This window comes from Toxorhynchites rutilus, chromosome 2 (genome assembly GCF_029784135.1).
Source record: "Toxorhynchites rutilus septentrionalis strain SRP chromosome 2, ASM2978413v1, whole genome shotgun sequence".
Lineage (NCBI taxonomy): Eukaryota > Metazoa > Arthropoda > Insecta > Diptera > Culicidae > Toxorhynchites > Toxorhynchites rutilus.
Window position 1 is genome coordinate 153,079,128 of NC_073745.1, and position 23,991 is coordinate 153,103,118.

Here is a 23,991-nt window from a genome sequence, read left to right on the forward strand (position 1 = left end):
TAAAAAGTTATTAATGTTGTTATGTTTCCCATATTGGGGATGCTTTATGGTCGGAGTTCCGCCTGAGACACATTTCCGATGAATCTAATTAGTTGATTAGTTGGAAGACTTAGACACCGTTAGATATTTATGGGGAAACTTGTATTGAACCAAACACGATAAAAACAACATTCACTGGTAGCGAAATTAATAACCCAATCTGATTCCAATTATTAATAACAACTCAGATTGTTTTCCACCAATCGGATTCATATTAGTGATATAATTTGAAGGGTCAGTTCGATATGAGTTTCTACATTACAATAGTCTATATTGGTTACATAACGTTGGAAAAATTTAAATTTGTGCAGATTATAATACCCATTAGTTCATTAAGTTGTAAATCGTTATAAATACACTATCTGATGAGTTCTTGCAAAATAAGTAAACGACTCAATCTACAGCAGAATATGTTGTCCGAACTTGAATAATATTTTTGATGTAGGATTACGTCTTTCAAGAACGTATTGAAGCCCAAATTGAGAATCTCTTACGTCACAACAACGACGAATTTATAGCGCTTGTTGCTCGGCATTTGTTCATTGATGCTACGAAATTCGATTTAAATCGATTTAAACATTCTCTAATAATCTGTTGCAAAATAGAAAGCTATTAATTTTACAATGGTCGGTTTGTTAAAATAGCCTTAAATGAGAACTCATAATTTCCCATACATACGGATTACAAATCCAAGTAACACAACTAAGTCGTCATCAATGTTACAAGCAAGCTACAGAGGCTCTCGTACACGAGCGAGAAAATATACGAGAGCTCGCCACGGGTAGGTTGAGGTCAGTAGTAGTGTTACCAAAATTACAGATTTATTTGTAGCGGTACTGATTTTTGAACGAACAGATGAGAATTCTCTTTGGTAAAATGTTGTGATTAGGTATGTGATTCATTCTGACCTTTGCGAGAATAATATACAAGTTGACCCCATGTCTCTTTAAACAAACAAACGAAAAAGAAGGTTTAATTGCCTAACCCTAATCCGGATTTGCAGTTGCGAATAGAAACGCATTGCTATATGCGAACTAAGCCATTCACTACACACTATCGACCTTTGGAAATAAGTTGGCTATTGGGCAGCTGTGTGTGACATCAGCAATTAGAGATATTATTGATTGCTCGCTGGCTGGAAGGAAAGTGTGCAATAGAAATCGAGATTGCTGTTTTTTGTACCGAATAAGTTCCAAACAAGCGGAACCTAAATTACAATATTTTCAATGTTTTAATTTAAACCATTTAAACCATTTAAACCAACACACTAACAAATCGTAATGTATATCATATTAAATGAATCTGCGATTTCTTTCCGATTCGATTGAGTATGTGAAACATCAATACAGCAAAAAAAAGTTATTAACTTGAAGATTGTTTTATAAATACGTGGCGTGATGTTTTCTGTTTTGGCACCTTTACTGAAAGATGTAGTCTTACGTATAAAAAAAATGATAGGTATTTTTTTTCATAAAATGTCTCATAAAATTTCTACAATTTTTGCTTATATTACATCACATTTTTGTATAGACCTCCATGCGTTTCTCTGACACGAACTAGAAAATCGGGAATCGTGGAGATACAATCAAGCTGCAGGGGCTCTTGTATCCGGAGGAAAGACCCCGGACCGATATGTGTTCCCCTAATATGGATTACAAAATTGAGCAACAAGCGAATTCGAATGCAAGTGACGGCGGCTGCGGAGAAGTTTACTGAATTGGCTATATATACTGAAGTCTCTATAATTCAACTCATTCTTTCTCTTTCTCTTTCTCTTTCTCTTTCTCTTTCTCTTTCTCTTTCTCTATTTGTCTCTCTTTCTCTATCTCTTTTTCTCTCTCTTCATCTTTCTCTATTTCTATCGCTTCATCTTTCTCTATTTCTCTCTCTTCATCTTTCTCTATTTCTCTCTCTTCATCTTTCTCTATTTCTCTATCTTCCTCTTCCACTCCGCTTTGTCATTCTCCTGACTATCCAGAAATCAAGTTTCATTCTCTCTGTCTCTCTTCTCTCGTCTCTCGTCTCTCTTACTCTCTGTCTCTCTTTCTCTCTTTATGTATTTCTCTCTCTCTCTATGTCTTTCTTTCTCTCCTTTTCTTTCTATCTCTTTCTCTTTCTCTCTTTCGCTTTCTCTTCCTCTTTTTCTCTTTCTCTTTCTCTCTTTCTCTTTATCTCTTTCTCTCTTTCTCTCTTTCTCTCTTTCTCATTTTCTCTCTTTCTCTTTTTCTCTTTTCTCTCTTTGTCCTTTCTCTTTTTCTCTTTTCTCTCTTTCTCTCTTTCTCTCTTTCTCTTTTTCTCTTTCTCTTTCTCTCTTTCTCTTTTTCTCTTTCTCTCTTTATCTTTTTCAATATTTCCCTCTTTCTCTCTCTCTTTCTACTTTCTCTCTTCATCTTTCTCTATTTCTCTCATTCATTCTCATTGTCATTCTCCTGGCTATCCAGAAATCAATTCAGAAAACAGGAAACAGTCAAGCCAAGTCAAATCAATAAAATCAATAAAAGTGGGGCAAAAATTTGGGGTAGACATTCTCAACTAAGCGGTATGAGAATATATCTTTCTCTGTCGGGGCCGTGTATTTGGTAAACTATACGAAAAGCTTTCATATGCTTTCATTTAAATGTGTCTCCTGTTTCGCTCGCTTATATTGACTGTAGCATATATATTATACATGTATTAGGGAGTAGAACATTTTCTGTTATTTTTCAGCTCATTTTATGTAATAAATTGGGATGCCATAACATGTGCTAAAAATTACAACACTTATTAAAAATACTGCTTACTTTGAAAATACTTTGTACTTGGTACGAGTAAATTTCTTTTTTTAAAATAATAAGTGTTGTAATTTTTCAACAATTTGTTGATATCTATTTATTACATCATGTTTTATTTATTTATTTATTTACTGGATCTCATGCAACACGTTGTTCCGCCAATAAACCCAGTCCATAGCTGCAGTTCTCCATCTCAAGGTCGAGTATTGTAGTGTCTTTGTACGTGTAGCTTAGTCCAAACTCACTCGAAATTCTCATTACGCATTAATTTATGACTTATTTGTTCATATAGTGCTACTATATAAAGCCTACAAGCATTAAGATAAGGTTTTGAGTGTTAATACCGTTTAGGGAAGGTTCCCTAAAACTTTCTACTAAAATGCTATTTCAAAAATTTAGATGAATTTTCAGATAAAATAGATAAAATTCAGATAAAATTCTATGCAATAAACATCAAATTGATTGTTTTTCGCCGGAAGGCAGCTTGTGTGATTTTAGAAGTGTGTTCGGACTTTTTGGTGATGATTAGGTTTTGAATTATAGCGATTCTTGACATTCTCAGTTCATTTGCTTCTAGCATTGAAAACAGCCAATTTGAAAACTGAACTAAACTCACGGTCTTGACCATTTAGAAAAACTCGCTGCCGTTTCAGTCTGGCCCGCTAGCTGGATGACTGATGAATCAAAAATGACTCTGATTTTTTCTCCGATCGATCATTAAATTTCCATGAATTCGCGCGTACCGAAATGATCGATGCATTGTTTCATGTTAAAATAAGCATGATTATTTTGTCTAATTGAGCACTAGCAATGCGTATTCAGTAAATGAAGAATTTCATATTTCGTCTTTTTGGCATCATATCAATCTTATATGAGAGTATACAAAGCATAACAATGATCTATATGCGGATATAGTGTTGATTTATGTCTATTGTTTAGTGATTGTTTGATACTTGTTTTTTGTTTCACATCTTTTTGCTAAGGTTGGGCATTTTTTCATCAGCTACAGATGACGCATTTCTGGTACATCTGAAGTAGTTTGATGTTGAGGAATCGAAGTCCTTTTAACAAGAACTGCGAAAGAATGAATATCATTGTGAAGCATCAGATCATCTCTTACGATTACTGTAATGACGTAGCCGCCTTTTACATAATCAAATTTCCGAATTCGAATTCAATTAGAATAATTTGTTCCACCTGAAATGTGGAAGCACTGTTAATATTAGGCTGTCAAAAAAGTCCTGCGGTATTTCCGCGAGGTGTCGTTGTAAGCGCGTAGTTCTAGTTGTATTCATTGTATCGAGTCATACTATAGCTTGTTGGAAAGGTATATAGTCCTTGACAGTGTTTTGTTTGGTTAAGTCGTTCGTGAGTTATAGTGTCGCAAATATGGAGCAAAATAAAGAGAAAATCCGACATATTTTACAGTACTACTATGACAAAGGCAAAAATGCATCTGAAGCTGCCACTAAAATTTATGCGGTTTATGGACCCGATACAGTTTCCATTTCCACCGCACAACGATGGTTTCAACGTTTTCGTTCTGGTGTAGAGGTCGTCGAAGATGCGCCACGCTCCGGAAGGCCTCGTCGAAAATTGCGACAAAATCGCTGAATTAGCCGAGAAAGACCGGCATAGTAGCAGCCGTAGCATCGGCCGAAAGCTGGGGATAAGTCATCAAACCGTTATTAACCATTTGAAGAAGCTTGGATTCACAAAGAAGCTCGATGTATGGGTGCCACACACGATGACGCAAAAAAACATCTTTGACCGTATCGACGCATGTGAATCGCTGCTGAATCGCAACAAAATCGACCCGTTTCTGAAGCGGATGGTGACTGGGTCACTTACGACAACGTGAAGCGCAAACGGTCGTGGTCGAAGCGCTGAAGCGGCTCAGACGGTGGCCAAGCCCTCATTAACGGCCAGGAAGGTTCTGCTGTGTGTTTGGTGGGATTGTCAAGGAATAATCTATTATGAGCTGCTTCCCTATGGCCAAACGCTCAATTCGGACCTGTACAGCCAACAACTGGACCGCTTGAAGGTAGCACTCATGAAGAAGAGGCCATCTTTGATAAACAGAGGCCGCATTGTCTTCCATCAAGACATTGCCAGGCCACACACTTCTTTGGTGACGCGCCAGAAGCTCCGGGAGCTCGGATGGGAGGTTCTTTTGCATCCGCCGTATAGTCCGGACCTTGCACCAAGTGACTGTTTCCCTCCTGTTGAGATACCACCTGTTTTTGAGATGAGATAGCACCTCAGTGAGATACCACCTGTTTTTGTCCATGGCGAACGAGCTAGGTAGTCAGAAGTTAGCCACAAAAGAGGCCTGTGAAAATTGGCTATCCGAGTTTTTTGCCAATAAGGAAGCGAGCTTCTATAACAGGGGTATTATGAAGTTGGCATCTCGTTGGGAACAAGTCATCGAACAAAACGGCGCATATTTGACTTAAAACAGATGATTGTAACTAATTTTATGCATTCAGCTCGCGCAGTCCGAAGACATCGGTCGCAAATTTGTTCGCGTCTATTATAAAGTGGAGATTATACCGTTATCAGTTCGTGGCTGGTGAAGTTATTTCGCCCTAACGGGGTTCTCTTTATTGCGCGAGTGAGGAGAGCAGTAATCACTACCAGCGTGAGGAAGAAGTCCTCCACGGCGGACGCGGTGCGTGTGCCGTATCATCGCTGTGTGTGCTTTAGCATCGTCATCGATTCCATCATCGTGTTGTGGTGCGATATACCGTTGCATCTGTGCCGAGCGATTGCCACGCGGTTCGATTGAGACACCGCTTCATTTCATTCGCATTGGTGTGCGATTTAGGTATAATATATATTATGTTTAGAAATACAAAAAAAAAATTAAAATTATATTATTTTATATCTGCCGTAATGGCAGAAGGTCATGTTGACATGGAGATTGAAACTACTGTTTCCTCCTCACTAGCTACAACGGGGGCTGGGAAGTCGCTTAAACGCGTTCCCCCCTCAGAAGATGTCTCTTCAGAGAAAGAGGTAATCTACCTTAACAAGCCGCCCTCAAGAAAATTGGCAAACTTTTCCTCTTCGCCCCCTCAATCTCCCGCTCCCGCTTCCGCTCTACTACCGAACTTGCCTCCCAGCCCTACTGATCCCACTCCCGTTCAACAATCGACCTCGTCCTCCCCCTCAGTTGTTTCCTCTCCTCGTGTCAAGGTCTATCCAGACGATGCACTTGAAGCTGGTCCATGGGTTGTTTTTTTCCGGCCTAAACCAAAAGGAAAGGCAATTAATGTCATTCAGGTTTCGAAAGATCTGGCAAGATTATACTCCTCCGTGGTCGAAATCTCTAAGGTTAGACCGAACAAACTGCGTGTTGTCATGAGTGATCGGAAACACGCGAATGCAATTGTGATCGACGAGAGATTCTCCCTAGAGTATCGCGTCTACGTGCCCTCCCATGACGTAGAAATCTCGGGGGTGGTAACTGAAACTGGTCTGACGTGCGAAATGATAAAAGAAGGAGTTGGTAAATTTAAAAGACTCCCGTTGGTGGGTGTTAAAATTTTGGACAGCCGCCAACTAGGAAAAGTATCCCAAGAAGAGGGAAAAACTAAATTCACGCCGTCAGACTCGTTTCGAGTAACTTTTGCTGGTTCCGCTCTACCTGACTACGTCATGGTGGGCAAATTGAGATTGCCTGTGCGACTCTTCGTGCCAAAGCCCATGACTTGCCAAAAATGCAAGTCAGTTGGTCACACTTCAGATTATTGTGCCAACAAGGAGCGCTGTGGCACTTGCGGAGAGCAACATGAGGGGAAATCCTGCAGTGCGACTGAGCATAAATGTCCATATTGCGGGGGATCCCCACACGAGCTCTCAGTTTGTGAAACTTACAAGAGTCGCTGGGAGAAACAGAAGCGCTCTTTGAAGGAACGCTCGAAACGCACTTTTGCGGATATTTTAAAGGGCGCTTCGCCACTGGCCCAACAACAACAACCAATCAACACACAAAATGTCTTCGCCACGTTGCCAGTTGACGAAATAGAAGCGGACACAGCTAACGGGGGCACACCGTTCATTTTCCAAGGGAATCCCCGGCGCAAAAATGTGACCACTCCCAAAGTTCAAGGACAAGCCCCTCCGGTGATACCCCCTGTTAGCATGCCTAAAAAATCGAGTGCAGCGGACAAGCAAAATCAGGTTCCTCCTGGTTTCCGTGGGAATAATTCACCTTCGAATGGCCCAGCACTCGAGGGGACATCAAAAACCCCAACTGTCCCTGTTTTTCCGTCCAGTTCAACTTCCCAATCGGGATTTATAAAGTTGTCTGACCTTTTGGACCAAATCTTCAAGTGTTTTAATGTTTCCGACTCCATCAGAACCATTGTCATTTCAATATTTCCAGTATTAAAGACAATTTTGCAACAATTGATGCAAACATGGCCCCTCCTTGCAATGATTATCTCTCTTGATGTCTAATTCAAATAGAGAGGTCGGAGATATCACTGTTTTACAGTGGAATTGTCGTAGTCTTATCCCTAAATTGGATACATTCAAAATTTTAATTCATAAGTTCAATTGTGATGTTTTTGCTCTGTCCGAAACTTGGCTTTCTTCGCGAGATGATCCCTCTTTCCACAATTTTAATATCATACGCTTGGACCGTGATGACAGATACGGAGGGGTGCTATTGGGGATCAATAAGTGCCACTCATTTTTTCGAATTGACCTTCCACCTATTGGAGGGATCGAAGCTGTTGCTTGTCATGCAAACATCAGAGGCAAAGACCTCTGTATTGTCAGCTTGTATTGGCCTCCGAGAGCTGCGGTTAGCCGCAAGCAACTTGTTGACATGTGCTCACTCTTTCCTGAGCCACGATTGATCTTGGGAGACTTCAACTCTCACGGAACTGCCTGGGGGGAACAGTACGACGACAATCGTTCATTGTTGATATATGACCTTTGTAACAGCTTCAATATGACCGTTTTGAACACTAGGGAAACAACACGTGTACCTAAACCTCCTGCTAACCCAAGTGCTCTTGACCTCTCGCTTTGCTCGAATTCACTATCGTTAGATTGCAAGTGGAATGTAATCCAGGACCCCAACGGCAGTGACCACTTGCCAATCAAAATTTCCATCACCATTGGGTCGAATTCTTCTGAATCTATAAACATGGCATATGACCTCACAAGACACATTGACTGGAAAAAATATGCGGACGCAATTGCTCTAGCCATCAATTCCAGAGATGGTTTGCCTCCATTGGAGGAGTATAACTTCCTTTCTCGTTTGATATATGACAGCGCGGTTCGCGCTCAAACGAAACCCATCCCAGGTTCCACCATTCGCCGAAGGCCTCCCAATCCATGGTGGGATAGCCAATGTTCCAAGCTTTATCAGGATAAATCGAACGCATTTAAAGCTTTTCGGAAACGTGGAACCATTGAGAATTTTCAAACGTATTTGGACCTTGAAAATCAGTTCAAAAATTTGATCAAAGGGAAAAAACGTGCTTATTGGCGAAATTTCGTGGGAGGTTTATCACGAGAAACGTCAATGAAAAAATTATGAAAAGTGGCTCGAAACATGAGAAATCGCTCTTCATCGAATGAAAGCGAAGAATATTCACATCGATGGATTTTTAATTTTGCACGGAAGGTTTGTCCCGATTCCGCTCCTGTGCAAAAAATTGTTCGAGATATACCACAAGATAGGTGCGATCTTGATTCCGAGTTTTCGATGGTAGAATTCTCTCTTGCTCTCCTTTCTTGTAACAATTCTGCTCCAGGAACGGATAGAATTAAGTTCAACTTGTTAAAAAACCTCCCTGATGTGGCGAAACATCGCTTGTTGAATTTATTCAATCGGTTTCTGGAGCATAATATTGTTCCAGATGATTGGAGACAAGTGCGAATTATAGCTATTCAAAAACCCGGAAAACCCGCGTCCGACTTCAATTCGTACCGCCCAATAGCAATGCTGTCTTGTATACGGAAATTGTTGGAGAAAATGATCTTGTTTCGCCTTGATCATTGGGTTGAAACGAATGGCTTACTCTCAGATACACAATATGGGTTCCGCAGGGGCAAGGGGACGAATGATTGTCTTGCGTTGCTTTCTTCAGAAATTCAAATGGCTTACGCCGAAAAAAAACAAATGGCTTCAGTATTCTTAGACATAAAGGGGGCCTTCGATTCTGTTTCAATAGAGGTTTTGTCGGACAAATTACACTCTCGGGGTCTGCCGCCTCTATTGAATAATATGTTATATAACTTGCTTTGTGAGAAACAGTTGAATTTTTCTCACGGGGATTCGACAGTAAATCGGGTCTCCTACATGGGCCTCCCCCAGGGCTCATGTTTAAGCCCCCTTTTGTACAACTTCTATGTAAGCGACATCGACAATTGTCTTACACAAAATTGCAGCTTTAGACAACTTGCAGATGACGGAGTGGTGTCTGTCGTAGGATCAAACGAATCCGACCTGCAAGGACCCTTACAAGATACTTTGAACAATTTTTCAACCTGGGCCATTGGGCTAGGGATCGAATTCTCCACGGAGAAAACAGAGATGGTGGTTTTTTCTAGGAAGCATAGACCAGCAAAACCAAAGCTTCAACTTTTGGGTAAACCGATCACTCATGCTATGTCATTCAAGTATCTTGGGGTCTGGTTCGACTCCAAATGTACTTGGGGGTCCCATATTAGGTATCTGAGTAAAAAATGTCAACAAAGAATAAACTTTCTCCGTACAATTACCGGCACATGGTGGGGAGCCCATCCCGAAGATCTTATAATGTTGTATCGAACAACTATTCTCTCAGTGATGGAGTATGGCAGTTTCTGTTTTCAATCAGCTGCCAAAACACATCTCATTAAACTCGAGCGAATTCAGTATCTTCGTCTCCGTATTGCGTTGGGATGTATGCCCTCAACGCATACCATGAGTCTCGAGGTTTTGGCAGGCGTACTCCCACTAAAAGATCGCTTCAATTTATTATCTCTTCGGTTCCTCATCCGGTGTAAGGTTATGAACCCATTGGTGATCGGAAATTTTGAGCAGCTTATCGAGCTAAATTTTCATTCAGGATTCATGAGCTCATATCATGAATTCATCTCCATGCAGGTTGATCCTTCTTCGTATACTCCCAACCGTGTTTGTTTTCCTGACTACATCAATTCCTCTGTACATTTTGATCTGTTCATGAAGGAGAAAATCCATGGAATTCCAGATTATCATCGATCGGGGATCATTCCTACGATCTTCAATGCAAAGTATGGGCGTGTCAATTGTGATAATATGTACTTTACTGATGGGTCCTCTATGAATGAGTCCACAGGATTTGGAGTGTTCAACGAAATTTTTAGCACCTCCCACAGTCTTCAGAATCCTTGCTCTGTGTATATTGCTGAATTGGCAGCAATACATTGGGCGCTGGACAGCGTCGCCTCACGACCTGTTGAACACTATTACATTGTAACGGATAGTCTTAGCTCTGTCGAAGCTATCCGTTCAGTGAGGCCGGAAAAGCACTCGCCGTACTTCCTTGAGAGAATACGAGAAATTTTGAGTGCTTTATCTAGACGCTGTTATGTCATTACCTTTGTCTGGGTCCCTTCACATTGCTCAATTCCGGGTAACGAGAGGGCTGACTCATTGGCAAAGGTAGGTGCAATTGAAGGCGATATTTATCAGCGTCAAATCGCTTTCAATGAATTTTATTCTTTAGTCCGTAAAAATACCATCGCTAACTGGCAACGTAAATGGAACGAAGATGAATTGGGCCGGTGGTTTCACTCGATTATCCCTAAGGTTAGCCTCAAACCGTGGTTCAAAAGTCTGGACTTAAGTCGGGACTTTATTCGCACCTTCTCTCGACTCATGTCCAATCACTGTTCGTTAGACGCGCTACTCTTTCGTTTTAATCTTGCCGATGGCAATATATGTGCTTGTGGCCAAGGTTACCACGACATCGAACACGTTGTTTGGTCGTGCGAGGAGTATCTTGTTGCCAGATCGAATTTAGAAAACTCTCTTCGGGCTAGAGGAAGGCAGCCCAATGTGCCGGTGAGAGATGTGTTAGCTGGTTTAGACCTTGATTACATGTCCCAAATATATGTCTTCCTAAAAGCTATCAATCTTCGTGTGTGATTGTCCTTATATCCTTATATTCTCCTTTTCCTTTCCCTTCGCGAGAAATCAAATCCTTTCTCACTAACAATAGAATAAGGTGAAATGTAAATACATGTTAGATATAAGATAGGCTTAAGAATTGAGTATGATGAATGTGAGTGCGAATGTGAGAGTGAACATTGTCAACATATCCTTATATCCCATCCTTTTCCTGAAACAAAATGTCACCCTTCTAAACTCGAGCAAGCCGCGAGTAATCGGTTCTCTACTTCATTAACATTAGAATTAATAAAAAATGTTTATATATACTTGTAACTATACAAATAGGAGTTTGGCTCCTTTAAACTTATGTAACTGAGCCTGTAAAAATAAACGATTTAATAAAAAAATAAAAAAAAAACTAATTTTATGAACAAATGAAAATTCAAAAAAAAAATACCGCAGGACTTTTTTGACAGCCTGTAGCGTTCCCTGCGGTCGTATCTGGAATATTTCGACTTGATCCACTCGCAGTGGATCAAGTTTTGTTATGATTCATTAAGTTTGGAAAAAGATGTTAACATAAATAACACGTTGAAAATCCGTGCGTTTTAGCTTATAAATTCATTGGAAAAGAAACTGAACATGATTTGAAGTTGTGACCACAAAAAAAAACAAGGTTCTCGAGTGGCAAGTTGATCCGGAAAGCTGAAACAAATAAAGAGGTGATGGTTTCAAATACCTACTCAGGTGGATCAACGAAGTGTCCGAAAATTGGTGTGAGGTATTCCAGAAAATCGGAAATCGGAATCGGAATAATTTTCTTGAATATTTTTCGAAATGCATTAAGAGGTATTATTTGGCGTGGAAAATCTCAACTATGTACTCAGTCATTCCATTCCAAACCGATATACAGTAAAACCTTTTTATGTGCGAGTTCTTTTTTGTACGGCATTTGAAAAGGATCATATTTAATGAAGTTAGTTTTTTTTCTATCGTTGATAGGCATTTCATAATTCCACATAGGGACTGTGTCAGCTAGCAGTGAAGCAAAAACTATTTTTTAAAGCTACTGGTGAAGTTTAGTACAAAACAGGTTCACCTGTAGTGGTTTTCAGATTTTAATGAAAAATGGTAATTTTGTTCTTAATCGCAACATAATACCATAAAAAATAAATACAAACAATAATTACGAAAACAACTTTTTTTTACGGAAGTGTAATAATAAGAATAGCTAATTGGCTTTCATTTTATATGACGATCCACTGAATCGGTCCAAAAGTTCAAAAGTTCAAAAGTTATATTTAAAAAAATATTTTTGGAAAAACGGGAAAAATTTATTTTTCGAATCACCTTAAAAAAGAAATGGGCACCCTAATAAAAAATAAGAAAACACTGGTCTAATATGTTAAGGAACAAAACTACATTTTTCCACGAATGTCTGTCTTGAAAAATGACGCAAGTTAATACTTACGTTGAGATGGCAAAAGTTTCTCCTAGAACGTAATTGCTACTCAAGAAGATACAGCTTATTTCTCCTGATTCTTAACGAATCGAATTTTATTTGTAGCGGTTTGGTTGACTGACAGCTTCAAATGGAAATTTCTATGGTTTATAAGGGTTTTGAATTTCGACTAGATTAAATAATTGGAAAATTTGAAAACAACCTTGCTCACAAAAACAAAAAAACAATGCCAGGCACTCAGGAAATAAATGAACGATGGCTGTATAAAACATCCAAAAATGAGGTGTGGCTCCAGCTTTTGATGTGTTCTTCATCGTCTTTCAAACATGACACCATCGATCGCGGAATATCCGACCAGACAAATGGGTGGGACGGAGAAACTATGCGTGAATCAGAAGAGCAATGTAAAAATTATGTGATGTATCTTTGTTCTGTCGGTTCGATTGAGGGTGGTCCTGCCGATAATATTCGTCACTTGGCTTCGGCTTCGCGATTTTTGGCAACATAGAAAAAGTGTTGAAGGAGTTCATTAGGTAGGTATTCTTCACAATTAACAAACCCCAATGTGTCTCGTCAACACGTATGTTTGTTGCCAAAAAATGACTACGTTGAGTGCGTTTCGAAATTATATATAACTTCCCGACAAATATCTCGAGCAGAATACCGCAAAAATGTAAAAAGTTATCCCGATCAGCTGTTGTTCTGAAATACATGTTATAACCCGAATCTTTTGAGATGTGAGTTAGCTTCACCGAAACAAGATGTAGAAACTGTTCAGAAAGACAGAGCCCTGATTTATTACACACCAAGTGGTGGTGGTCACTAGGTCATCAAAAACAAACGCGTTCGCCGCAGTTATTCGTCAACATCCGATACTGGAGGCCACAACTGTTGTTTGAGATCATTGGCCGAATAGCTTTGTTTGGAGTATTTTAAACATACGATAATCATGACAGATGACGACATCAAAATGATCACTGAAGCGATTCGAGCAGACTGCAATGATCAATGGTTTACGTTGTGGAAATAGATAGAATTATTATCCTATTCACACACACGCACTTATATTCTCCGTCAGTTTCACTGTGGATCCAAGCTATAATTAGACGCGCACGTTGATCCCGTTGACACTTTACGAAGCGAAAACACTACTCAACATTATGCGACAGGAGCAGTTGTTGGATTCACTCTCTTCTATCGCTCGAAAACAAATCTGCACGACGAAGGCGCACTATCCGCCACATTCGACGATGTTCACACAACTGATTAGTTCGTGGCCCTGTCCCGTTGAAGTTCAGCAGACGATGCACTTTTGCATTGATCCCAGCTGCGGGGCGATGCTTACTCATACGAAAATCCGCGAGGTAAAAGCGACTCTTATTTGCCTACCGCAAACAACGCTCGCTTTTGCGGAAGGTAACGAAATTCTTCAACGAAGAAAAATTGTTTATTGACAACAACAACAAACGGCAGCACGCGGCGATCGGTGGAAACGTATTTCTCATGTGCGTGAAACGGCGAGATACACGCGCAAGTACGCGAAAACGACGTCGACGGCCTCTCTGGTAAATCCAACGATCCGTTGCGGTCCGCACCTTCGTTTAATCTGTCAACGTCGTCGATCAGCAGTGTCGGTGCGGCGTTGTCTCGTGAAGTGAGCGAATTTTAGTTGGTGAGTGGCTTGAAACGAGCACCCCGTCATTTTGACATTCTCTCTGATCGTTGGTTGTTGTTGTTGTTGTTGTTGTCGTCACCGGTACGCCGTGTACTGCGCGAACTGCGATATACTCGAAAAGTGCGCGCTGACTGTCCGCATTGGGGTTGATCGAAAAATCATTCAAACATCACTTAAAAATATAGTATTCTCACAATCAGGTATTTATTTGGCTTGTTTTACAGCAACTGACTTTCTACTCCATCAGCGTTTCGTCTTTGTAATTTAGTATTACATGCATAATTTTACCACATTTTGCATTTTTGCGATACAGATAACACGACAAAATACAATTGATAACAAGTTCAATATGAGTGCAATTCCAATTATACAAATAGCCAAAAAGGATGAGGCTAGCAAATAATTTTAATGTTTAAATAATTATAACTGTTTGAGAGATATCCGAATGCAGATTCAATTGGTTGCCTATCTATTTTCATTGAAGTGTTTCTGATTTTGGGTAGTATAGCGATTATTCATTTATTTATGAATTATAAAAAATGTATTTCCATCCCAACACTCATGTAAGTATGTATGGTTAAGATTATTACGATGGCGACAATTTCATTCATTTTCACTTACAGATCTTCTTCTTTTTAGATAACACTAACGTTCTTGCTTCTGGAACTTTCAGATTTTACTGAGGTAGCTCAAAACTTTCCAAAATGAATTCGATTTTTTCTCAAATTGAAGGGATTTCAAAAAAAGGTACGCAAAATATCTCAAGTATTTCAATGCAGTCTAATATAAAAGAGGTTCGGTTATCATAATAATCTAGGTGTTCTAAAACTGCAATTGACACATTCCATGAGGCTATGCACCACCAAACTAAAACTTAATGTTTTGGCAGAAAATAGATAACGTTATCTGAGAACTGATTATCTCTTATCGTTATCGTTAGTTATCATTATTTCAATAGTAGAATTACATACAACTTCAAAATTCTTTAACACGTTAAGCCCCGTGTCGGTCTCTAGGGACTGACGTCGAGCTTTTCGTTGGAAAAACGCTGATCACTGGGCTGACAGTTACAAAATAAGGAAATATTGAAAAAATTGTTTGTTTTCGGATGTTTTACGATAAGTGACTACTTTCTGATCAAATTTCTGACTATTTTCTTTTTATACAATAATTATCCGTGGGAGCGGGGATCGACAATGGTATTGTGCAAAAGCCCTTGGTGCGGACTGAATGGAAAGCGTGACGAGAAAAAATCGGGACTCAACATCACACTTTAGAAGGTTGTAATTGAAAAAATCTCCATGATTTTGGTTAAAATGTCTTAAGTTAAAATATTAGGTTTGGGAAAAAAGTAATCCATTATTTTTGCGAGAAAACTCAAAACTTTTTTAATATGCTTCGGATTGTCCGATTTAGGTCAAATATGCACCGTCTTGTTGTAAAATTTGTTGCCATTCTAAACGTAACTTTATAACTCCTCTCTCATACAAGTCTTGGTCCTTATTGGCGAAAAACTCTAGCGATATCTTTTTACAGTCTTCTCTTCAATTTATCACTCGGGAAGTTTTGCAATGCGAGAAAAGGGTGGTAATCGCTTGGTGGCAGGTCCGGACTTTATGGTACATTAAAACATCCCAATCAATCTCCCGGAGTTGTGTGACCTTGCGTTGGTCTGATGGAACACAACACCTTTTCTTTGGCCAATTCTAGACGTTTCTGATCAAACGCTAGCTTCAAATGGACTATTTGTAGACAGTAGAGATCTAAATCTAGTGTATTACACAAAAAATTAATTTTTCTAAAGTAGAAAATAAAAAAAAAATGCGCGTATTTTACTGCTACAGTATTGGCACCCTAAACACCATTCACAATTTCAGCGGCATGGCTTGTATTTTCGCCTTTATAAAAGAAAAAGTGTAAAATGTATCTTCCATTGTTAACACCCTGTAACTCACAACTGAATGGAATAAACGAAAACATCAAAACAGTGTGAAATGTCACCTTTACAACGAGCCTAAACTAGAAATTATATGATCGATACTACGCGAGATATTGATCACTAAAGCTAGCTACCGAGAAAACAATGGATTACTTTTTCCCCAACTTAATTTGGATATTTTTGCTGCTATTTATATAGTAGTTGAAATAACACAGTCCGAAAAATGGAATAAACGAATTTGATAGTAGATGAGGTTCAAACGTTCTCGTGCTTAAGTTTCCCTTCGTAGAGCTACCAATGCCCGCCTTTCGGTTAAATCAATCACTGGGACTGACGGTTACTAAATAAGGAAATAAAAAATATGGTTTGTTTTCGGATGTTCTATTACGATATGTGACTACTTTGTAGTCTAATTTCTGAGTATTTTCTTTTTATACCTTAAATATCTTTGGGAGCGGAGACTGACACTGATGATGTGTAAATACTCTTGGTGCGGAATGAATGGAAAGCGCAGCAAGAACAATCCGGTGTTCAACGTGTTAAACAGGGAAGTTAGAACCTTCTCGAAATGATCCTGTAACGAATTTTTAAAAGTGTCTATAAAAGATGAAATAGAACGGTACAATTGAACTATTCGCTAAAATTATGGAAGTTAGAATTTACTCAAAAATAAATAAATAAAAAAATAAAAAAATAATACCTAATAAAACTAATAGTTAACAAAATAAGAATATCGACTTTAAATAATGCTATACATTTAGTCAATGCTCAAAATGCTCAGAACATTTCACTATAATAGAGGGAACAGGGGAACAGAATTAGCGATGAAATGTAGAATACGGTAAATTATGCTGGTTTATTCACTTTTGTGAACGCTCTAGTTCAGCACACCTGTGTCATATCAGGAATTCAAATGTTTCCAAACATATAAATGAAATTGAAATTTTACAGGATATTTTGAGGGATTCACATGTTCTAAAGGCTTATAAAGTCTACCATCTATTGGTGTCAATGTGCCCCTCATTTGAACTAACTTTTAAAAACTAACAATAATTTCTCTTTGAAGAAAACCGTTAAAAAACATAAAAATTTTAATAATTTGAACACCTTATGGTATTATTAGCAACTAGAGACATGGGTCTTTCCAACAAACCCAAACTCGTCTTTATAATTGATTTTCAAAAAAAGAAGAAAAACTGATTTGCATTCACTAGTTGAGTGAACATAACCAAAATCGGACAAACCAACATCATTTACCCTGCTATGGGAAAAGTCGAAAAAAAAATCCGGAATAAAAAATGCACAAAATTTGAATCTCAAAGAATAGGATTTAAAACCTAGGAATGCCAATGAATCATCATGAAAAACATTCATGAATTCCGAACATATGTCAGAGTACTATGTTCTGTAAGAAGCCGTTGTCGAATCAATGATTGCCCTTCCCCTGATTGATTGACAATTGGCCTCTTTCAAGACTAGAGCTGAATCAATTGTGTAGATATTTTTCGTATTATTGTTATTTAGTTCCTTCGTCTTCGTCTGTTCCTACCTACCTAAGCTGTTTATTTTTTTTTATTAATTCGTTTATTTTTACAGGCTCAGTTACTTAAGTTTAAAGGAGCCGAATTCTTAAACATAATTTTAAAACTATATATATAAACAATTTTCTTACATCTATGGTTAGTAAGGTGGAAAACCGAATACTCGCGGTGTACTCGAGTTTAGGAGGGTGACATATTTTTAGGAGAAGTATGGGATATAAGGAAATTGTAACAATGTTGATGAACACTCATTTCATAAATCTATTCGTATATCTATAATGTATTTACATTTCAACTTATTCTACTATTTATAGCAAGGGTACGAATTACCCGCAAAGGAAGGAAAGGAGGGTATAAGGATGTAGGGACAATCACACACGAAGATCTATAGCTTTAAGGAAAACATATATATGGGACATGTAATCAAGGTCTAACCGAGCCAACACATCTCTCACCGGCACATTGGGCTGTCTTCCTCGGGCCCGAAGGGAGTTTTCTAAATTCGATCTGGCGACCAGATACACCTCGCACGACCAAACAATGTGCTCGATGTCGTGATAACCTTGGCCACAAACGCAGAGATTGCTGCTGGCAAGATTGAAACGAAAGAGTAGTGCATCTAACGAACAGTGATTGGACATGAGTCGGGAGAAGGTGCGAATAAAGTCCAAACTCAAGTCCAAACTTTTGAACCACGGTTTTAGGCTAACCTTAGGGATAATCGAGTGAAACCACCGGCCCAATTCATCTTCATTCCACTTGCGTTGCCAGTTAGCGATGGTATTTTTGCGGACTAAAGAATAAAATTCATTGAAGGCGATTTGACGCTGATAAATATCGCCTTCAATTGCACCTACCTTTGCTAATGAGTCAGCCCTCTCATTACCCGGAATGGAGCAATGTGAAGGGACCCAGATAAAGGTAATGACATAACATCGTCTGGATAAAGCACTCAAAATTTCTCGTATTCTCTCAAGGAAGTACGGTGAGTGCTTTTCCGGCCTCACTGAACGGATAGCTTCGACAGAGCTAAGACTATCCGTTACAATGTAATAGTGTTCAACAGGTCGTGAGGCGACGCTGTCCAGCGCCCAGTGTATCGCTGCCAATTCAGCAATATACACTGAGCAAGGATTCTGAAGACTGTGTGAGGTGCTAAAAAATTCGTTGAACACTCCAAATCCTGTGGACTCGTTTATAGTGGACCCATCAGTAAAGTACATATTATCACAATTGATACCCCCATACTTTTCATCGAAGATCGTTGGAGCGATCCTCGATCGTTGGTAATCTGAATATCCATGGATATCTTGCTTCATGGACAGATCAAAATGCACAGAGGAATTGATGTAGTCAGGGAAACAAACACGGTTGGGAATATACGAAGAAGGATCAACCTGCATGGAGATGAATTCATGATATGAACTCATGAATCCGGAGTTAAAAATTAGGTCGATCAGCTGCTCAAAATTTCCGATCACCATGGGTTCATGACCTTACACCGGATGAAGAACCGAAGAGATAATAAATTGAAGCGATCTTTTAGTGGGAGTACGCCTGCCAAAACCTCGAGACTCATGGTATGCGTTGAGAGCATACATCCCAACGCGATACGGAGACAAAGATACTGAATTCGCTCGAGTTTAATGAGATGTGTTTTGGCAGCTGATTGAAAACAGAAACTGCCATACTCCATCACTGAGAGAATAGTTGTTCGATACAACATTATAAGATCTTCTGGGTGGGCTCCCCACCAGGTGCCGGTAATTGTACGGAGAAAGTTTATTCTTTGTTGGCATTTTTTACTCAGATACCTAATATGGGCCCCCAGGTACATTTTGAGTCGAACCAGACCCCAAGATACTTGAATGACATAGCATGAGTGATCGGTTTACCCAAAAGTTGAAGCTTTGGTTTTGCTGGTCTATGCTTCCTAGAAAAAACCACCATCTCTGTTTTCTCCGTGGAGAATTCGATCCCTAGCCCAATGGCCCAGGTTGAAAAATTGTTCAAAGTATCTTGTAAGGGTCCTTGCAGGTCGAATTCGTTTGATCCTACGACAGACACCACTCCATCATCTGCAAGTTGTCTTAGGCTGCAATTTTGTGTAAGGCAATTGTCGATGTCGCTTACATAGAAGTTGTACAAAAGGGGGCTTAAACACGAGCCCTGGGGGAGGCCCATGTAAGAGACCCGACTTACTGCCGAATCTCCGTGAGAAAAGTTCAAATGTTTCTCACAAAGCAAGTTATATAACATATTATTCAATAGAGGCGGCAGACCCCGAGAGTGTAATTTGTCCGACAAAACCTCTATTGAAACAGAATCGAAGGCCCCCTTTATGTCCAAGAATACTGAAGCCATTTGTTTTTTTCGGCGTAAGCCATTTGAATTTCTAAAGAAAGCAACGCAAGACAATCATTCGTTCCCTTGCCCCTGCGGAACCCATATTGTGTATCTGAGAGTAGGCCATTCGTTTCAACCCATCGATCAAGGCGAAACAAGATCATTTTCTCCAACAATTTCCGTATACAGGACAGAATTGCTATTGGGCGGTATGAATTGAAGTCGGACGCGGGTTTTCCGGGTTTTTGAATAGCTATAACTCGTACTTGTCTCCAATCATGTGGAACAATATTATGTTCCAGAAACCGATTGAATAAATTCAACAAGCGATGTTTCGCCACATCAGGGAGGTTTTTCAGCAAGTTGAAATTAGCAGGAGGTTTAGGTACACGTGTTGTTTCCCCAGTGTTCAAAACGGTCATATTGAAGCTGTTACAAAGGTCATATATCAACAATGAACGATTGTCGTCGTACTGTTCCCCCCAGGCAGTTCCGTGAGAGTTGAAGTCTCCCAAGATCAATCGTGGCTCAGGAAGGAGTGAGCACATGTCATCAAGTTGTTTGCGGTTAACCGCAGCTCTCGGAGGCCAATATAAGCTGACAATACAGGGGTCTTTGCCTCTGATGTTTGCATGACAAGCAACAGCTTCGATCCCTCCAATAGGTGAAAAAAAATTCTAAAAAATGAGTGGCACTTATTGATCCCCAAAAGCACCCCTCCGTATCTATCATCACGGTCCAAGCGTATAATATTAAAATCGTGGAAAGAGATATCATCTCGCGAAGAAAGCCAAGTTTCGGACAGAGCAAAAACATCACAATTGAAGTTATGAATTAAAAATTTGAATGTATCCAATTTAGGGATAAGACTACGACAATTCCACTGTAAAACAGTGATATCTCCGACCTCTCTATTTGAATTAGACATCAAGAGAGATAATCATTGCAAGGAGGAGCCATGTTTCATCAATTGTTGCAAAATTGTCTTTAATACTGGAAGCATTGAGATGACAATGGTTCTGATGGAGTCGAAAACATTAAAACACTTGAAGATTTGATCCAAAAGGTCAGACAACTTTATAAATCTCGATTGGGAAGATGAACTCGACGGAAAAATAGGGACAGTTGGGGTTTTTGATGTCCCCTCGAGTGCTGGGTCGTTCGAAGATGAAATATTCCCACGGAAGCCAGGAGGAACCTGGTTTTGCTTGTCCGCTGCACTTGATTTTTTAGGCAAGCTAACAGAGGATATAACCGTGGGGACTTATTTTTGAGACAGAGGCTACGCGCTACGGAGACAACACAATAGCGCAAGAATAGCTTACGCAGCCACGTGATGATGAATCCCGTTTGCGACAGTCACGCGATGGCGATCCCGTTATGCCGAATCAGTTCAACAGCCGCAATCCGGCTCGCTGCAAGAGCGCTGCTTCCTTTGTTCCTTCGTTCCACTTCACAAAAGGTCAGGTCGAAAGCGGACAGCAATGACCTTCACTCGTACACGATTCACTCGTACCAATAGCACAATAGCAAAAGTGGCAACGCACAATACCGACACTGAACTTTACTCGTCAAGAGTTAGATAGCGAATGAAAGCTGTAAATTCATCGAATTGTTTGTTTGAATGAGAGTCACCTTTTTTTGAACCGCATGATATCGATTAGCATAATTTGTCATAGTTATAAGTGAGGCAAGAAACATTTCTCTCAGAAACTGTTCATACCCCTGCACATGACTTCAGAGCAATTTCGTTCTACTTTTTTTTCGTACGCACAAAGTAGCATTGGAAGAAAACATTTTATCTTCTGCAAAAAAAAGGTTTTTCGTGTGCTGAAGGGTGCATTGAACAAATAAAAGCACCTTTTTCATAAGCTCTGAAATGTTTGTATGTATGGAAGCAGACATCTCTTTCTCTCAGACTGAACGTCTGCTTGGGATTGTACCCAAAAAAAAAATCCAAACTTGCATTCCAGAAGGCCGACTGGAATGCAAGGCTATTTTAGACGATCACGCTTTCCACATAGCCACTTGTTCTGTTGCATAAACGCGTGATAATATGACGCCTCATTATAGAATGAAGATGAATAGTGTTTTAAAAGAGTAGAAAGGAGAGCATAAACGTGAATCTATATCTTTTTCGGTCTAGGAATGTATGTGGCAAAGTATGCAAAAAGCTTTATTGTGTGCTTATTTGCAATGTATCCCTTGTTTCACTCGCTCATATTGAACTTTTATTGCTATAGTATGTATATTATACAAATGCTATACCAGTATTGGAGAGTAGCACATTTTCTGTTATTTTTAGGCTCGTTCAATTTAATAAATCGGGATGTCAAAACATGTGCTAAAAAATAATTTAGGGTGTACTAGAAATGTATCACAATTAGCGCATTTAAGTGACGCCGCGAAAACTAGCTTACTCTGGTAGCTGTGTAAACTTTCTTTACGTTTCGATCAATGAAACAGTGTTTCACTTTGTTGTGTTTATGCTTACTAGCACTACGTAGCAATCCCACGCACAAATCACCCAACCACTGTCATAATCCTTTCCAATTTTTTTTTGAAACATTAAACATATACTAGCTACTTAAAATAACAATTTTCATTATCGCATGACCAATTTAAATTGCCGTTAAAAAAAGGACGTATGTTGATTCTTTATGCTTTTATTTGAAATTGTATCTCAAAATCAAGACGTCCCATTAAAAACGATGTAAGGTTGTTGATGAACTATGAACTATGTTGTACAAATAGCATTTTAAATACACTGATAGATCACACTATGTTTTGGTCCGAACCCACCTAAAAATCTAGTACCGCACCATACATATGCAAAGCTTTGATTTGAAATAATTCTATTATTAAGCTTTTGAATAGCTTCTTGCATAGGAGTTTCCGTAATAGGTATTGAGCACAATAAATCATTATTGTCGATTTGAATTCCAGAGTGAAGAGACGATTATCCGAACTTAGTGAAAAGTTTGTAAGAAATCCGAACCTGCTACAACATACACCGTTAAAACTCTTACACAAAAATTTAATCTAATGTTAAAAACTTTTAAGAACAACCCTCCCCCCACCTTCGATATTTCTTATTATATTTTTATTAGAAAACCCAATAACAGTTTTTTACATATAGTGGAGCAGTGTCGGACTCTTCAAAATAGAGATATATTTTTTCAAAAATTTATTAAATTACATACATTTTCACTTCAGTTAACACATTGTCACTCAATAATGAGTCTATCGCTTTAAAATTTGCTGCAAACTCGTGCTGAATGAAAATAGTGCTACTCCCTCTTCACGCTCAGTAAAAAGAATATCACTTCACCTTCATACAGTCTCGTTTCGCCCCATGTCCATTTTCTTCATTTTTCACACCGAAGTGAAATTATCAAATCGTCAAATGAAAATGAAAGCTTTTTATATCGAACAAAATTGTCTTATTTCGAATGAAAAATTTCGTTGGAGCTCGAACCGTATTCACTAAAACTAATGTCAAAACATGTTCAGGCGTGAGCAGTTTTCGGCACTGGTTGTAAGACTAATAACCCCTCATATCCCTCTTTTAATTCCACTTTTTTGAAAAACTATACGGAAAAATCCAATTTGGAGAAATGAAATCGAATGAACCTTTCGAATGAAAGCAGTGATTGTCCATTCACATGTGAATATGTAAGCGACATAAAGTCCATTCAAATAATAATGAGTAGGACACTTTCAATCGGCAAGTGAAAGTGTCTTCTTTGAAATTCAAAGGAAACGACATCAGAACGAAAACGAAATTGAATAATCGTTGTTTCAGTATGCGTAGTGAATACACATAACTTCTTCTTCTTCTTCAATGGCACTAACGTTCCTAGAGGAACTTCGCCGTCTCAACGTAGTATTACTTGCGTCATTTTTATTAGTACTTAGTTGAGATTTCTATGCCAAATAACACGCCTTGAATGCATTCTGAGTGACAAGCTCTAGAATACGCGTGATCACAGTGCAAGTCGGAGGAAATTTCTTTGACGAAAAATTCCCCCGACCAGAACGGGAATCGAACCCGAGCACCCGGCATGTTAGTTATGACGCTAACCACTCGGCCACGGGAGCACAATACACATAA

The 23,991-nt window shown here is 39.1% G+C and overlaps 1 protein-coding gene across 8 annotated transcripts in view; it reads right to left on the minus strand.

Annotated features, from left to right (window-relative positions):
* Window positions 1–23,991, minus strand: part of LOC129770788 (uncharacterized) — a 337,533-nt gene that overhangs the window by 90,084 nt on the left and 223,458 nt on the right. The window contains exon 1 of one of the 8 annotated variants that reach the window (XM_055773875.1): window positions 16,428–16,481. The exons of 3 other annotated variants lie outside the window; for them this stretch is intronic. The gene's annotated coding sequence lies outside the window, so the exon portion shown is untranslated. Of the gene's footprint in view, window positions 1–13,318; window positions 13,337–13,438; window positions 13,694–13,721; window positions 13,982–16,427; window positions 16,482–23,991 lie in introns of those variants that run through there. 4 more of the 8 variants (XM_055773866.1, XM_055773864.1, XM_055773874.1 and 1 more) reach the window with 4 other exon arrangements.